The sequence below is a fragment of the Bos taurus genome, chromosome 1 (genome assembly GCF_002263795.3).
Source record: "Bos taurus isolate L1 Dominette 01449 registration number 42190680 breed Hereford chromosome 1, ARS-UCD2.0, whole genome shotgun sequence".
NCBI lineage: Eukaryota > Metazoa > Chordata > Mammalia > Artiodactyla > Bovidae > Bos > Bos taurus.
In genome coordinates this window covers 58,911,406-58,925,410 of record NC_037328.1, presented here as the reverse complement: position 1 = coordinate 58,925,410, position 14,005 = coordinate 58,911,406, and positions in this window count along the sequence as shown.

Sequence of the window (14,005 nt, the reverse complement as noted above, 5' to 3'; positions counted from 1 at the left end):
CAGAAGAGCCAAAGGTGGGAGAGCAGCGAGCTGCTGACAGGAATAAAGCACAGAGAGAAGTGGACTCCGGCATTTGGACCATAAAAAACTTAGATTGCTTCTACAGTAGGGGCTGGTAGAAGCCACAGAGGCAGGACCTGTATTGTATACAGCTGGCCTTCTGGAATTATGAGTTCAGCATGTGCAGATTCAACCAACCACAGATAGAAAATATTTTTTTAAATTCCAGAAAGTTCCAAAAAACAAAACTTGAACTTGTCTTGCACTGGCAACTATTTGCATAGCATTTACATTGTATCTATAACTAGTCACATAGTGTGCTTGCCTGCCAAGTCACTTCAGTCATGTCCGACTCTTTGCGACCCTATGGACTGTAGCTCACCAGACTCCTCTGTCCATGGGATTTTTCAGGGAAGAATACTGGGATGCTATGCCTTCCTCCAGGGGATCGCACTGACTCAGAGAGAGAACCTGTGTCTGTCTCTTGCGTCTCCTGTATTGGTAGGAGGGCTCTTTACTATTAGTGCCACCTGGGAAGCCCCGTTCACATAGTATTTACATGCTATTAAATTGGAGAAGACAATGACAACCCACTCCAGTACTCTTGCCTGGAAAATCCCACAGACGGAGGAGCCTGGTGGGCTGCAGTCCATGAGGTCTCTGAGTCAGACACGACTGAGTGACTTCACTTTCACTTTTCACTTTCATGCATTGGAGAAGGAAATGGCAACCCACTCCAGTGTTCTTGCCTGGAGAATCCCAGGGACAGGGGAGCCTGGTGGGCTGCTGTCCATGAGGTTGCAAAGAGTCGGACACAACTGAAGCAACTTACCAGCAGCAGCAGCTATTAAATATTATAAGTAATCTAGAAATGGTATAAATTATATGGGAGGCTATGCCTAGACTATATGCAAATACTATGCCACTTTATGTAAGAGACTTGATGTAAGAGACTTGAGCACCTGCATGGTTCCTGGAACCAACAACCCCCATGGATACTGAAAAATGACTATACAATGAGAAATCCAAAGAAACTTAGACTAGGTTAAAGAATTGTTCTTTAAACAATCAGTCCAAAGAGGAACACAGGCAATTCTATTCTGATCAATGGTGCTCTAAACACCATTGAAGGTGCTGACTAACACCCTATGGAATGAAAGCTACCTGGGGCCAGAATTCATACTGGTTTGGTGATGTTGTGAAATTGCTCAACCTCCTGAAGCTTCAGCTTCCTCATCTGTTAACAAAAACAGTAGTGGCCCCTCCTCACCCCCACTCATGGGGTCATTGTGAGGATTTGGTGAACTGAGGTCTGGTAAGGTATTCGGCACAGTGCTGAACACAGAAGAGATCACTATATCAATGATAGTATTGCTGCAAACATTAACTGAGGGAGTGAAAGGAAGATCAGAGAAGAATAGCCCTGTCTAAGTAGAGTATTTTGCCAGGAGTAAAACCCTAGTCTCTGGACTGCAAAGCCAATGTTCTACAAACATCTTCATTCTGGCTTAGGCATCTGATATCAAATAAAAGGATAAAATGTTACTGCAGAAAAGTAGCCACTGTACCAGTCAAACCCTGAGAAGGCCTTGGAGGAAGGTGAATGATGGAAAAGTCTCCCTGAGGAACCTTCCAAATTCCTCTGAAGCCTCCTCCTGGGCCCACTCCTGGAAAGGTCATGGCTGCAGCCAGAGCCGAGCACCAACCACAAGGAGCAGGTCTGAACCAACAGTTCCCCAAGCCACCCTGAGCCTCTGGGGCCCATTGGCAGTCCCTGCAGCAAAGCATGAACCCCTGTGGTCGTGAGCATGCTAAGTCGCTGCAGTCATGTCTGACTCTGCGACCCTATGGACTGTAGCCTGCCAGGCTCCTCTGTGATTAGTTGGGTGCTAACTCATATTTGTATTTAAAGCTCTAAAAGGAGCCACAGTACTTTTTTCCCCTGACTTCTGGGGTTGTGGGTTGGACAGGCGTGGTTAGCCTTGAGGCAGTGGGGTGGGTGAAGGTACTGGGGAAGGGACTCTACTTGCGTGTAAAGGGGGAAGAAGCCCTGGCCTGGAAAGTAAAACTCTCCCCAGGCCCTTCAAGTGCTTTCACAGCCCAGCCTTCCCTTTGCCCTATAAGCCTCCCCTGAGCCCACAGCCTACTTCCCATCTTCAGTTGGAAGCCCATGGCCTGGCAAGGGTCACAGCACTGGACCCACAGGGCTGAGAGTGGTCACACTTTCCACAAGGCCATGTCTCACATATAGGAAACACAGCCTAGGATTTTCTCGGGGCACAGGCCCATCTCTCAGCTGTGTCTTTGAACTTCAGACTCTCTGAAGTCTTCCTTCCGGCTCAGAAGGGGTGCGGAAGCCTGAGGGATATCATGACTGTCTTCTCCCCACTCTCCCCAGCCTCTTACCGAGTGCAACATCCAGCAGCTGCAGAGGCGGGGGCCTCCCCAGCCAAATGCTCCCACTCTCTGCCTCACCGGCTAGCACCTCCTGCTGTGGGCTGTACTGTGGCTGGAGGGCCTACAGAGAGCTGAGAAAGCAGGAGCCAGGAAACTGGGGAGATAAGGGGACACAGCCACCCCGGGTACCCAGAAGAGCCTGCCCTGCATCCCCCTCAGCCCCACCCAGCCTTTGCCACCGCAAAGTCATTTTACTCAACATGAAAGGAATATCTCTGACTTCATGGTCTTTAATAATTCTGTGAGCCACGAGGTTTGTGGGCGGCAACCACCTCAGAGCAAATGCAAATAGGAGGAACTCGGGAGTGGGATTGCTGTTGTTTGTCCAAGCCCCCTTGGGTGAGGTGACCCTGAGGACCTCCCCAACAAAGGCTGCCAAGGAGGTTCATGGATTATGGGAAATTCCCTTTGCCTTCCCAGCTGTGAAAATACGACAGAGACTCCCAGGAGAGGCTGGAATGCAATCAGAAGAAAAGTCTTGGGAAGAAAGCAGCTGATCCTCTGTCCTCAACTTAGGCCTTTCCGGTAGCCTCTCTCACAGCCCTCCCACCCACGGACATCGCTCCCCTTCCATCCTCCCCCATCCTGGATGTGATTTTCTTATCAGTCATCCCCTAGCCCTGTCTCCCACAGGAAAGATGTCCTCTATCCCTGGAAACTTACTTTCTACTTCCTACTACCTGCATCCCTCAGCATCCGGGACAAGGAGGATTGTGATAGAAATATATGTGAATGTGTGGTTCAAAGACCATCTCAACAGTCAAGCATCCTCACTCCACCATCAAAACAATGCCAGACCAAGATTGTTTCACAGGGGGACTATAACAAACCTGTAAAGAGAGGATAATTCCAATGCTACTTAAAATATACAGACAAAAAACATAAAGAAACACTTCCAAATTTGTTGTGTGAAGTGAATTTCAAGTCATTATAAAAATGATTAAGATTGCTCACAATAAAAGAAAATCAGATCCTAATCTCTTACCGATAGTGTGGGGGAAATTCTAAATAAAATATTGTCACACAGATGCCAATAGCAAATTAAACAAAATACATAAGCACCAGTTAGAGTTTATCGCAGGGTGAATAAACATGTACGTGAATCATAAAATAATGATTCAATACTAGGAAATCCTTTTATATTAATATTAAATACAAGATCTTCATAGGAAAAACATATGGTCACTTCCTGACACTAAAAAGAAAATTCAATCCCTATGACTGGCTGGAAAAACAAACCAGTCAGTAAAATAAAAATTAATTTTTTTTAAAATTAATTCTTAACATAATTACACACACACCAGGCCCAGAGTCAACATCTCTTTTGAAGGAAAAACACTAGAGGTGTTCTCGGTAAATTCAGAAATAAGACAAGAACACTCAGTATTGCCACAGCTAGTCAACAAGTTATCAGAAGTATTAGCAAATGCAATTAAAAGAAGCAGTTAGAGGAGTAAGAGTTAGAAATAAGGATATAAAATTATTTCTAGTTATGTTATCATAACAAGAGACTCAACGGGGGAAATATCACAAACAATAGAATTCTGTAAAATTAGCAGGATATAGCATTAATCTAAATTAAAAAGTAGTCTTCCTATATACAATCATTAACTAGTTAGAAAATATTTTGGAAGAGAAATCTCACAACAGCAAAAATAAAATACTCAGAAATAAATTTAGCAAGAAGTGTGCAAAAGCCATACTAAAAATCTTTACTTCAATACATTTTCAAATGGAACCATGTGTGTGTGTGTGTGCTTAGTCGCTCAGTCGTGTCCCACTCTTTACATAGACTGTAGTCTGCCAGGCTCCTCTGTCCATGGGGATTCTCCAGGCAAGAATACAGGAATGGGTTGCCATGCCCTTCTCCAGGGGATCTTCCCAACCCAGGGATCAAACCCAGGTCTCTCGCATTGCAGGCAGATTCTTTACTGTCTGAGCCACTAGGGAAACCCATGATACTGGAGCAGGTAGCCAATCCCTTCTCCAGGGGATCTTCCCCAGCCAGGAATCAACTGGGGTCTCCTGCATTACAGATTGATTTTTTACCAGCTGAGCTCCCAGGGAAGCTCCAAATGAAACCATACGAATACTAAAAGAAAATTCCTTTAAAACCTAAAAGTTGAGAAAATTTTTAAACTGTGATCAAAATCTGGAATCAATAAAAACAACTGGTGAGGGATTTGACTACATAAAGATTTTTTTAAAGAGTCTTTTGCATTTAAAAAATCATAAAGGTCAAAAGACAACTGACAAACTAAGAAAGAATATTGGAACTTACTTCACAACCAAATGATTCATTTCCTTAACATAAAGCATTTCTAGAAATCAATATGAAAAAGACCAAAATTCATGAACTGAAAGTTCTTAGAAAAAGAAATACAATATCCCTTAAACATTTGAAAAGTTCACTCTACTCAATAAAGAGAGAGATACATTAAGACTATACCGTGACACCATTTCTACCCCACCAAACTGGCAAAAATCAAAATTTTAACAATATATTCTATTGGTAAGGCTGTGGGAAAACAAATACTGTCATTTATTTTTGTTAGGAATTAAAAAAATCATACAACTCCTTTGCAGGAGAATTGGTCCATAACTATCAAGATTGCAGCACTGTTTACCCTTTGGCCCAGGAATCCCACTTCTGGAAATAAATTCTGAAGACCTAATTGCCTAAACAGGAAATGACATGTGCACAATCTTATTCACCAAGGCATAATTCACTAGCAAAAACAAACAAACAAAAACATGTTACAATCAAACATCCATCAGTAGTTTCCTGGCTGAATAAACTGATACCCAAGTCCCTTATCAAATAAACTATGGTACTGCCACATATTGGAGAACTGAGCAACCATAGAAAGGATAAGTCCAATCTCAATGTATGGATATGGAATGATCGCGAGGAGACTTTGTTAAATGAGAAAGCGTGGAGCCAGTGTGTTAGTGTGCAGCCTTTGTGGAATGGGGCAAAGGCAGAAAGAAGATGAGTAAAAATTTGCCTATATCTTTAACAAGAAACACTAAGAATTGATCAAAATTAATTTTAAAACTTGGTTACCATTAGGTGGTCGGAGAAGGTATAGGAAGGGGGGGGAATTGGAATGGAAAAGAAACTTCTTGGAATATAGCTTTGAACTTCTAAGACATATGAGTGCTTTACATATTCAAATGATTCATATTATATAAAAATTAAAAAGAAAAAATCCCTAAAAATCAAAGGAAAAAAAAGAAACAAATTAATCTAATCAAATTTCAAATGAATAGCACAATCACACAGAGAAAATAATCAACCCTGTTTAAAACTTAGCACTTTGTATCTACTCACTGGAATATATTCTAGGATAAAAGCATAGTATTATAGTCCTTCCACTGTATTATAATTTTGAAATAATGATGCAACAACCAAGTTGTTACATTAATATTGTTAGAAGCCAAGTTTTCAGTGTGAGAGAAAACAGAAGTACAAATTCATACAATTAAGTAAAACCTGGAAGGTTAAATATGAAAATTTGATCAATATAAAGCCACAAATTATATACATATTATATATATACAGGGGAGCCTGGTAGTCCTATAGTAGCCTATAGTCCATAGGGTCACAAAGACACAACTGAAGCAACTTAGCACAGCACCCAGTGACAGTGAGGTCACTCAGTCGTGTCCAACTCTTTGAGACCCCATGGACTGTAGCCCACCAACCTCCTCAGTCCATGGGATTTTCCAGGCAAGAATACTGGAGTGGGTTCCCATTTCCTTCTCCAGGGGATCTTCCCGACCCAGGGGTTGAACCTGGGTCTCCCGCATTGTAGGCAGACACTACAGTCTGAGTTACCAGGGAAGCCCTAACACACACACATATAAATATAAAATCTAGCTTGGCCCATTGAAAGAGCCCCAAAACAACAATAATCCAGGAGTAATGAGTATCCCTAGAGGCAGAATGCTTTCTAAAACCATTCTGTATTTGAGGGACCAGGGCTTCTAAGAGAAACAACTGACTCCAAGTTTGTATCAAGGAGTATATAAGACAAGCCCAGGACATCTCACTCTTTGAAAGATTAATGGAGTCATGTCAAGAAGACCAGACCAATTTGCAGGGGCTACAAATGGCCAAAGCTGGGCCCGTTAGTGTGTGACAAAGATAAATGGCTACAAGAATATTTTAAAGGCCATAAATCCATAAATGATACTCCAAAACCAGAAAATTCTAAACAAAGCAAGCCTCATTTGTCACTATTGGAGATAGTTACCACACCAACCCCTTGTTCTAAAAACTGGCAATTCAAGTTGACAGGATTTATTCTGTCTTTCTGTTTGGAATTGTATTTAAGGATGACGAAATAGCCCAGTTGGCTTCCTAGGTGGTTCAGCAGTAAAGAAACCACCTGCAATGCAGGAGACTTGCAGGAGATGCAGGTTCGACCCCTGGGTTGGAAAGATCCCCTAGAGAAAGAAATGGCTACCTATACCAGTATTCTTGCCTGGAAATCCCCATGGACAAAGGAGCCTGGCGGGCTACAGCCCATGGGTGTCCCAGAGTCAGACACGATTGAGCAACTAAACAATAACAACAAAAAATAGCCCAGTTGATGAGGGAAAGCACTTGTTTACAGAATAATTCTAGCTAATAAATAGAGAATAAATTTCGTCAACCCTAATATAATAGTTGATTCAGTTAAGGATCTCTGATGGAAATGGAAACCATTAGGTGAAATGTGATGGCAAAGCAGATGTTCCAAGGTGCTAAGGCAGCCTCACAGATTGCTTTCTGGTCACAAGGGAGAAAGTGCAACAGCTCAAGGGAGGGATTAAGCTATCCCCACTTTTTTCCCAGTGACTAATCTAAACACCACTCAAACTTGAACAGTCAGACATATTGTGCAATCTAATAGGACCCAAAATTAAGTGTAGCTGCCATCCATGAAATATTCATTCCCAAAATGTTTGTTGTTGTTGTTCAGTCACTCAGTCATGTCTGACTCTTTGTGACCCCATGCACCATGCCAGGCCTCCCTGTCCTTCACTATCTCTCAGATTTGCTCAAATTCAAGTCCATTGAGTCGATGACACTATCCAACCATCTCATCCTCTGTCATCCCCTTCTCCTCCCGCCCTCAATCTTTCCCAGCATCAGGGTCTTTTCCAATGAGTCACTTCTTTGCATCAGGTGGCCAAAGTATTGGAGCTTCAGCTTCAGCATCAGTCCTTCCAATGAATATTCATGGTTGATTTCCTTTAGAATGGACTGGTCTGATCTCCTTGCAGTCCAAGGGACTTCCATGAGTCTTCTCCAGTACCACATTTCAAAAGCATCAGTTCTTCAACACTCAACCTTCTTTATGGTCCAACTCGCACATCCGTATATGACTATTGGGAAAAACAAATGTTTAACCTGAGTCTGAGCAGACTTCTAGTTATAGAAGACATAGTACAATGTATAAGTGAACAGGTTAAATTCCCCCCAACTACAGAGCAGAGAAAAATGCAAAATGCAAATGTGGGACAACTTTTTCAAGACAAAGGCAAGGAGAAAGAAGGAGGGAGGAGGACTATTTTAGAGTAAAACAAATTTAGGAGACATAACAGCCAAATGCAATTCATGGTTCTCAATTGATCCTTCATTTGAACAAAGACATCTGGGGGACAGCTGTCAGAAATCAAATACAGATTGGGCATTAATTATATTAATAAACTACTGTTAGTTTTGTTAAGTGTGCATTATGACCTGAATTGTGTCCCCTGCCCCCCCACAACAAAGTCTTATGTTGAAGTCCTAATCCTCAGCACTTCAGAGTATAACTATATTTGGTGTGCTGGGCTTAGTCATTTAGTTGTGTCCAACTCTTTGTGACCCCATGGACTCTAGCCTGCCAGGTTACTCTGTCCATGGAATTCTCCAGGCCAGAATACTGGAGTGGGTAGCCTTTTCCTTCTCCAGGAAATGTTCCCAACCCAGGGATCAAACCCAGGTCTCCCACATTGCAGGCAGATTCTTCACTGTCTGAGCCACTAGGGAAGTCCATGAATACGGGAGTGGGTGGCCTATTCCTTCTCCAGAGGGTCTTCCTGACCCAGGAATCGAACCCAGGTTTCCTGCATTGTGGGCAGATTCTTTACCAGCTAAGATACCAGGGAAGAAGAGGTCTTTAAAGAGCTGATTTAGTTAAAATGAAGTCTGTACATAGTGTCTGTTTTTTCTTTCTTCCTTCAGGTGACAATGATCTACACATTCTAATGAAAAAGATACACAGTTATATAGAAAAGTAATTTCCAAAAATAACCTATTGAAAATGATACTCCATTAGTTTCAATGATATTGTTTGAATGGACACTGTCTTTTGCACTATGCACAGAGTGAAAATGCAGTCCACAGAATGGGGGGAAATATTTGCAAATTTGATAAGCAGTTATATCCAGATTGTAGAGGAACTTCTAAAACTCAACAACAATTTTAAAAAATTTAAAAATGGGTAAAAAACTTAAATAGACATTTATCCAAAGAAGATATATGAATGGAGAATAAGCACATGAAAATATGCTTAACATCACTAATCATTAAGGAAATACAAATCAAAACTACTGTGAGGTGCACCTGACATCTATTACGATCACTACTATTGGGGAAAAAAGGAAAACAGAAAAAGAACAGTGTTGGAAAGGATATAGAGAAATTCGAACCTATCTGCACTACTGGTGGGAATGTAAAATGGTTCAACCATGGTAGGAAACATGTAGTTTCCTCAAAGGGTTAAAAAGAGAAGTATGATCCAGCTGTGGGTATAATTGAGGTCAGTTTCTTTTAAGAGCTAGTCATATACTGTTCATACCAGCATTGTTCACATTAGCTCTAACATAGAGGAAATCCAAGAGTCTGTAAGCTAAATGTGGTATATATATACAATGGAATATTCCTCAGCCTTTTAGAAGGAAATTCAGTAATGTGCCAAACAAAGATGAACTGTGAGGATATTTTGGTGAATGAAGTAAATTGTCACAAAAGGCGCATATTGAATGATTCCACTTACGTGACGTACTTGGTCAAAAATCATTGAACTTGTAATGATGGTTGCCAGTGCCTGGGGAGAGTGGGGAATTATTGATTACGGATAAGTATAAAGTTTTAATGTTAAAAAATGAAGAGTTATAGGGTTCAATGGTAGTTATGGCTACATACAATGTCACTGAAATATATATTTAAAAATGGTTAAGATGGTAAATTTATGATATATGTATTTTTAAAAAATACAACAACAAAAATTCACAGAAAAAAAAAAATGAAGTCTGTAGTGTGTGTGAGTGCTCAGTCATGTCCAACTCTTTTCAACCCCCTGGACTGTAGCCCACCAGACTACTCTGTCCATGGGATTGTCCAGGCAAGAATACTGGAGTGGGTTGCCATTTCCTCCTCCAAGGGATCGTCCCAAATCAGGTATCGAACCCAAGTCTCCTGCATTGGCCAGCAGATTCTTTACCACTACACCATCTGGGAAACCCAGAAGTCTTTAAGGTGGGCCCTTATCCAATATGATTGCTGTTCTTAAAAAAGAGGAAATTTAGAAAAAGAGACAGATACAGACAGAGGTACAGCCAAGTGAGCACACCGTGAGAAGGTGGCCATCTGTAAGCCGTAGACAGAAGCCTCAGCAGAAACCAAACCTACAGACGCCTTAATTTTGGACTTCTGGCCTCCAGAGTTGTGAGAAAATTAACTTCTATTGTTTTAGCCACCCAGTTCTGTAGTCGCAGAGAGTTGGACATGACTAAAGCGACCAACACTTTCACTTTCATTTTCAGTGGTATTTTGTTATGGCAGTCCTGATAAATTAATACAATGTAAGAATGATATTGTGGTTATGTAGAAAGTTTTTCAGAGATCTGTGCAATTTTTAAGTGTGAAATGTATTAATATCTGTAATTTTTAAATCCTCATATAATGAAGAATGGGTGGCAAAATGTGGATTGTTGAATTCAGGCGATGGGAATATAGGTATTAATCACTATGTTTCTACATCTTCATGAATACAAAATTTATAGTAACAATTCAAAATTAAATGCAAGGAAATGTTCAAGTGTGGCTGGGAGAATCAAGGCACCAGACAGGATGGGCAGTTAGTTTGGGGGAACATGAATATGAAGGGGTTCCCTTCCAAGGAGACCCCTGCCTGTTGTGGGAATCAACTCAGGGCCTCTATCTTTCAAGCCATCTGCACATGAGACTGGGTGATTAGAATGCAAAAGCACGTTGCATCAGAGAAACTGTCAATAGTGAGGCTGTGAGAAGAGATCTATTAAAAATGGATTTGGTTTAGCTGTAAAACATTACTAATTTCAGTCACTTACATGAACTACTAAACATTTAAGTATAAATACTGTTCGGCATAATAATAATTATGTGTACAACTGAAAAATACAGTTGAAAATATATAATTAATTTTAAATGTCATAATAATTAAAGGAGCTTTTCAGTATTTAGCCAAATTCCTCATATTGGATAGGCAGATCCTCGTCTGAGCTGAGGCTGGTTGATTCTCTGTCATAACAAATCTAACAGCCCCAACACATCTCTTCATGTCAATCAATCAACAAATATTGAGCACTTACTTTGCAAAACTGCTGTGCTGGGCATTATGGCTGAAGAAGAAAAAGTTTACTCAAGAAGTTTACAATCTAGTCAGGAAGCTTTATACCCAAACAAAAATAATTTAATATATAAGGCAGGTAAGTGGTGCAAAGGACTTGTACACGTGAACGAAGGTGGGTTTATAGGATAATCATTTGTGTCAGGTAAAATGTGAACGAGGTGGTTGTGTGGATGTAGCAAGGAGATAAATAAAATAGAAGTAAATGCAGAAACAGTAACAACAATTGGCAAGCAGCCAATGCCTGGACAGAGTCGCAATGACAGTGTTAATCCACACGCCCAGATTCCTGTGCTCCCAGGCAGCACTTCTGAAAGAAGATGGGACACCCCACATGTTTAGACACACGTTTCCAAATATATATTATAGAAAACAAAACATTATAAATATGGATGGTGTCATGGCTCAAAGGAAAGTATAGTAGAAGTCTCCGTAAAAGAGGGACCTATTAATTCAGGAGTCCCTGCCTGGTCTCATGGAGTCAATACATGTGGCCTACTCCCGATGTCCAGCAGGTCAAGTGTAAACACAATGCCAGATGCTCCCGTAACATGGTGAGGGAGGGTGTGCCCCTGTGGGGCCAGAGGGCAGGAGCTCAAGTTAGATTTCTGCAGTTGTGTGATGGTAAATGATCAACAACAAATCTCCAGAGAAAAAGTCCCCCATCTGTAGCCTCAGTCAATGTCAGTGATGTAATTACCCCACCATGGTGATTTCAGCTACCAAGAAGATATCACACAATGTGAAGTTAGGGAAGAGCCCAATCATCTCGTCCAAGCCAGTACAAGCCAGCTCCAGCACTGGATTTTTGAGCCCAAAGCTTCTTGATTAAGATTTATTTTTCAGTTAATTCCCTTTCTTCTAGGAAACTGGTTTCCTAATTAAGCATTTTCTAATTAATGTGTTCCCTTTTCATTTCTCAAAGCCCCTGCCATGGCTGAAGTAGATCTTTAGTTCTTCTGGCTTTGGTGGGGGCTTCCAGTCTAAAACAAGAGCTGGATGGTCACCTGGGGTTTGTCCACTTGAGAATGAGGGTAGGGGGAGACAGAAGCCCTGCTTTGGCAATCCTAGCCCCAGTGCCCTGCATCGCAGATAGGGGTGCATGCAGATTCACGAAGCCTCCAAAAACGGGAGCTGGGTATTAGATCTCTCCAGAACCCATGCCTCTGGCACTTCCCTGATGGTCTAGTAGTTAAGATTCCATGCTCCCAATGCAGGGAGCCTGGGTTCCATCCCTGGTCAGGGAACTAGATCCCTCATGCCACAACTGAAGATGCTCATGCCACGGTGAAGACCCGGTGCAGTTAAAGAAGAAGAAAACAAACCCACACTCCTTGACTCCAATAGCGTCTGCTCTCTGCTCCTCTCCCCACATGCAAACCCCAAAACCGACATTAGTGAGTAGGAGGCTAGAGCCAAATGCAAGAAGAAAAAAAAGTTTATTAATGTGAATATATACAATGTAAATAGAGCATTTACTAGGTGCCAGGCATTGTCTCAACTGCTTTATAAGGTAGCTACTATTAGTATCCCCATTTTGCAGATGAGAAAATAGGTTTTGGAGAAGTTAAGACAATTTGCCCAAGGTCACTTAGCAAATAAGAAGTAATATTTGGGGCTTCCCTGGTGGCTCCGTTTTAAAGAATCTACCTGCCAGTGCAGGGGACACAGGTTTGATTCCTGGTCCAGGAAGATCCTGCATGCTCCAGAGAGACTAAGCCCGTGCACAATTATTGAACCTGTGCTCTAAAGCCTGGGAGCCACAATGACTGAAACCCTCATGCCCTAGAACCTGTGCTCAGCAACAAGAGAAGCCGCCAAAATGAGAAGCCTGCACAATGCAACTAGCAAGTAGCCCCCCGATGACCACAACTAGAGAAAGTCCATGCAGCAATGAAGACCCATCACAGCCAAATTAACAAGTAAAAAAAAAAAAATTTAAGAGAAGAAGAAGTAATATTTGGATTTGAACCCAACCAGGCTAAGTGCAAAGCCCAGGCTTCCGGTGACTCATGATCGACCATCTACCTCTGCTCTCCAAGATCTCTTGGGCGGCTGATGCTGACGAGGGCTCTGCCCTGTCCTCAAGATGCTTTCCAAAAACTCACAGGCTCCTTAAGAAAGCAAGACTAATGTAAGTGAAGTAATTAGAAAATCTTAGCAGGCAGCATGTAATTAGCTATAATGTAATATCCCCCACGGCTAAGAAAAGTGCTTCCTGGTAGAGACCATGAGACCTCACCCCTGCCTCCAGAGCTATAATCACTCTTTTAAAAAATTAGAATGTGGGTCAGATGGGGCCTTCAGCCTGTAATCTGGTGCTGTAATTCTCTCCCAAGGAATCCCACCTGACCAAATGAGATCCCTATAACATAGCCGTTATATAAAGCGGCACTGTATGCACAGTTTTTCCCACTTTTCCCAGACTAAAGAGAAAATATTTTTAAACCTCTGTTTAAAAGTTTCTGGGTTTTTTTGGTGGCTCTGCCACCAAAGCCTCAAGCCTGGACTCCAGCCTTTCACTTCATCCTCTCCCTCTCCCTCTCTCTGATGGTGTCAGTTCGTCAAGGTTGCTTATGGTGATCCATCCTAAATTGACAATGTGGATAGAAAACGAGCTATCCCTAGTAGAAGAGGCACTTCAGAAGTCCAAGGAACTTACCTAGTGGTCCAGTGGCTAAGACTCTACACTCCCAATGCAGGGGGCTCTGGTCAGGGAACTAGATCTCATGAGAGTTTGCACGCTGCATCAAAGATCAAAGATCCCACATGCTGCAACTAAAACTTGGCACAGATAATTTTCTTTTAGAAAAGCCCAAGCTTGTTCCCATTCTTAAGGCTATAGAACAAAACTACCCCCCAAACTTAGTGAATTAACACAGTGCCATGTTCTTATCCAG